Raw genomic sequence first — 4,449 nt, forward strand, 5'->3', positions numbered from 1 at the left:
CTAATTTTTTGTAGTTTTAGTAGAGACGGGGTTTCACCATGTTGACCAGGATGGTCTTGATCTCTTGACCTCGTGATCCACCCGCCTCGGCCTCCCAAAGTGCTGGGATTACAAGCATGAGCCACCGCGCCCGGCCAGGAGCTTTCTCTTGAGAGCTAGGCTTTGTGGAAAGAGAACAGGGATTTCTAAATTCTAGATCTTCTCCTTTAACCCACTGATAGCCCTACCTGGCTGGATAGAGGGGTGAATTTTAGAAAAGGAAGGTCCGTGTCAGAGAGAAGTCCCATCTCGTTGAATGCTAGAATGAAGCATATGAGGAGTAAGAAGAGACAGAGCAGGGACAAGAGATCACACAGATTCTAATTCCTAGGGTCAGACACTCAGGGGTGTGTGTGTGTGTGTGTGTGTGTGTGTGTGTGTGTGTGGTGTGTGTGCATACATGCTCATAGGTGAAGAACAGGGGAGTGAGGTGGTGAATCTGCAAATTAAAGTGAAGAGTGGGCTTGTGTCACATGTACCTGGGCGTACCTTAGAGGAAGCTCCCCGTTCCCAATCAAAGTCCCACCTCTCCAGGGTGAAAAGAGGCAGTCATAAGGCATCTGCTGAGGAAGTGGTTGGATGAGGGAGCCTGGAGCAGCACTCCCAGCTCTCCATGGCTGGCTCAGGAAGAACAGAGGGCTCAGATGATCTTACCAGGCCCAGAGAGGATGCCGAGAGGGCTGGGAGCCCACAGAGGCTTGTGGTCAGCAAAAAGGGACTGTTAAGGGTGGAGACTTTGAGACCAGGGCTCATGGCCAGGCCCTGCCACACTTCTCAGTCCTTTCTGCTGATGATCCTTTATTCTTTTGTATTCTTTATTCTTCTTTGTATCTGAACTCTGGACTTCGTAACTCCCTGTCTTAGTGATATAATCCAGTGTCACAGCTTTAAACACTGCCCGTGCACTGCAAATCTCACCTGCACATCTCCAGTCCTAGCTCTTCCTTGAACACCAGACTGTTAAAACCAGTTCTTTCCTCACCATTTCTACTTACAAAATAAAAGTATCCACTGGGCATGGTGGAACACACCTGTAATCACAGCGCTTTGGGAGGCAGAGGCAGATTGATCACCTGAGGTCAGGAGTTTGAGACCAGCCTGACCAACATGGTGAAACCCTGTCTCTGCTAAAAATACAAAAATTAGCCAGGCGTGGTGGTGCACACCTGTAGTCCCAGCTACTCAGGAGGCTGAGACAGGAGAATGGGTTGAACCTGGGAAGCAGAGGTTGTAGTGAGCTGAGATCATGCCACTGCACTCCAGCCTGGGTGACAGAGTGACACTCGAAAGGAAGGAAGGAGGGAAGAAGGAGGGAGGGAGAGAATGAAGGAAGGAATGAAGGAGGGAGGGAGGGAGAGAGGGACCACCCAAAACTGAGCTGGGTGGCTCAAGCACTTTGAGAGGGTGAGACTGGCAGATCCCCTGATGTTAGGAGTTAGAGACCAGCCTGGCTAACATGGTGAAAGCCCATCTCTATTAAAAATACAGAAATTAGCTAGGCATGGTGGCACATGCCTGTAGTTCCAGCTACTCAAGAGACTGGGGCAGGAGAATCACTTGAACCTGGGAGGCAGAGGTTGCAGTGAACCGAGATCGTGCCACTGAACTCCAGCCTGGGTGACAGAGGGGAACTCCGTCTTGGAAAAAAAAAAAAGTATTCAAAACTGAACTCCCTGACCTCTTCTCCCCCTGGAAAACCCCTCCTCTCAGTCTTCCCTTTTTCTACATGGAAACACCAGTCTTCTAGTTGTTCAACAAAATCCCACAGAGCATACGTGATCTCCTTTTCTCCCCTGCCGTTAGTAAAGATCCTTGCCTACTCCAGCCCCAGTGCTGCTGACCTGGCCTGTGCCCTGTCATCTACCCCAGGATTTTGCAGTTGCCTCCTGACTCACCTTTCTTCTCTCACCCTTGCTCTCTACAGTCTATTCTCCACACAGCGGCTACAGTGAGACTTCCAACATGCACTTGACACAGAATCCTCCAATGTCTTCTCATCTCATTTAGAGTAAAAGAAAAACTCCTTCCCATGGTCCACCAGGCCCACCAGCCTGGCTTGCCCGCTGCCTCTCCTGTTCACCTGCTCCCGTTCAGCCAGCTGGAACTCCATGCTCTTCCTCCAGCATCACACATGCTCTTGCCTGAGGGCTCTTGCACTTGATTGTCTCCACACCTGGAAGACCCTTCCCGGGATTCAGACCTTCACTTTCTTCAGGACTTAGCTTCAAATGGCTTCTTACTAATGGGGACTTCCCTGAATAACGATGGTCTCACCGTGCATGCCCTATTTCCCTTAGCCTGCTTCTCCACCCCCCGTATTGCTCATCTCCCCAACATACTGCATATTTTTAGTCTATTTATTGTCCATAGCACATCCAGAAGAATGTAAGATCCGTGAGGCCAGAGGGTGAGGACTTTGTTTTCTTCACTGCTGTGTATTCAGCACCCAGAATGCACCCAGTACACAGTAGGGGTTCAATCAACATTTTTGAGGAATGATTAAACAAATGTTCCAGGTCCCCCATCTCTGCTACCACCAAATCCTAAAGACTCTCCACCTTCCCATGCACCATCCTAGAAAGGAATCAGCAGTGGAGGAAATCTGAACAACTGAACTTGAAACCAGAAAGAGTCTGAGTGATCTAGAAGCAGGACTATCTGTGGCAAAGTAAGCTGTGAAACCATACACTGAGCAAATGTCACTTTTATTTCTCTTAGTAGTTACACAGTGGGATGGGGGCTGCTTGATAAAGAGATCAGTTATGAGAAATTTAAAAGCTACATTTTCTTGGCACGTCTGAGTGAACTGTGGCAACAAGCATATTTCTACACATGCTCCTTGCATGAGTCTGAGGAGCACATGTGACCACCTGTCTTTGTGTCCAATGTGTCAGAGGATGCATGAGACCAAATCTCTCCTTTGAAACTGCTAGCTAGCGGGGGTGCTATGATACATGTTGTAGAGTTGGAGACATCCTTATGAAAGTAAGTGGTCGATTCGATTATACAATCACATAACCATAAAATCTTTTAACAAACTTATCCCAGTGTGAAAATATTAGGAAAAATGCATGCTCCCCCAAGCTGGGTTGTAGGAGGGACAGCTGAATGGACACAACAATGTCAGGTGTCTGTTACCTGACTGAGTGGGCCAGGCTTGGAGCTGACTGTCAGAACAGTGATGTCTAGATAGCCCCCTAGCAAACAAAATGAGATGTGACTTCTCAGAACTCACTTGTTTCCATCCTTTGGAATCATTTCTTAGAACAGCCGCTCCAAGAAACGTGAGTAACCATCCTATGGTTTGAAAAGGATCAAGAAACGGCTGGTTGCTATACTTAAAAGGAAAGAAGGGTCCATCTGAACTCTTGCTGGCAAGGAATCCATGTCCTGATTTGCATATATGGAACATGTAGGGATCTCAGCCAACAAGAGCTTTATTTCTCATTGTGAGAGGGGTGTCTACATGTGACTGTTCTGACATACTGTCACTGTCACCTGTCTTCTTCTACAGTGAGGGCACTGCTCTCTAACCGACAAATGTGGATTGCACACCAAGCCCGTTCCTGTCCTCTGTGGCAGGACATTGCCTTCAGGGAGTCACTGTTTTAAATCTGAGCTACCCTTATGCTTTCTCATGGATGTGTGAACTGCACAGGCTGAGCTGCTCCCACAAATCCCTGCTAAGGGCAGCAGTATGAGGTGATTCCTGTAGTATTGATCTATGACTGACTCACAGATTACCCCAAACCTAGCCATTTAAAACAAAGTATCAATTACCTCACAGTTACTATGGGTTAGGAATCTGAGTTGGTTTAGCTGGTGCTTCTGGCTCAAGGTCCCTGGCCAGGGCTGTAGTCTCATCTGAAGGCTCAAAGGGAGAAGAGCGGCTTCACGGTCCACTCAAGTGGCTGTTAGCAGGCCTCCAAAGATCTGCTTCCAAACTCATTCATGTGGGCTGCCTCCATGACATGACAGCTGAAACCGCAGAAAGAGTAATCAGATAGAGAGCAAGAGGCCAGGCATGGTGGCTCATGCCTGTAACCCCAGCACTTTGGGAGGCTGAGGCAGTCAGATCACTTGAGGCCAGGAATCCAAAACCACCCTGGCCAACATGGCAAAACCCTGCCTCTACTAAATATATATATGTTATATATATATATATAATTATATATATTTATAAATATATATATTAATATAATTAATATATATTATATATATATATATAATTTAAAATATATAATATATATGTAATTATCTGGGTGTGGTGGTACAGACCTGTAGTCCCAGTTGCTTGGGAGGCTGAGGCACAAGAATCACTTGAACCCAGGAGGTGGATGTTGCAGTAAGCTGAGATCACACCACTCAATCCATCCAGGCTGGGTGACAGAATGAGACTCTGTCTCAAAA

The 4,449-nt window shown here is 47.2% G+C and overlaps 1 long non-coding RNA gene across 2 annotated transcripts in view; it reads left to right on the forward strand.

Moving 5' to 3' along the window:
• The window catches only part of LOC119467102, a 35,928-nt gene that overhangs the window by 5,504 nt on the left and 25,975 nt on the right, over positions 1-4,449 (forward strand). The gene's annotated exons all lie outside the window — the stretch shown is intronic.

The sequence above is a fragment of the Cebus imitator genome, unplaced genomic scaffold (assembly GCF_001604975.1).
Source record: "Cebus imitator isolate Cc_AM_T3 unplaced genomic scaffold, Cebus_imitator-1.0 Scaffold260, whole genome shotgun sequence".
In the NCBI taxonomy this organism is placed as follows: Eukaryota; Metazoa; Chordata; class Mammalia; order Primates; family Cebidae; genus Cebus; species Cebus imitator.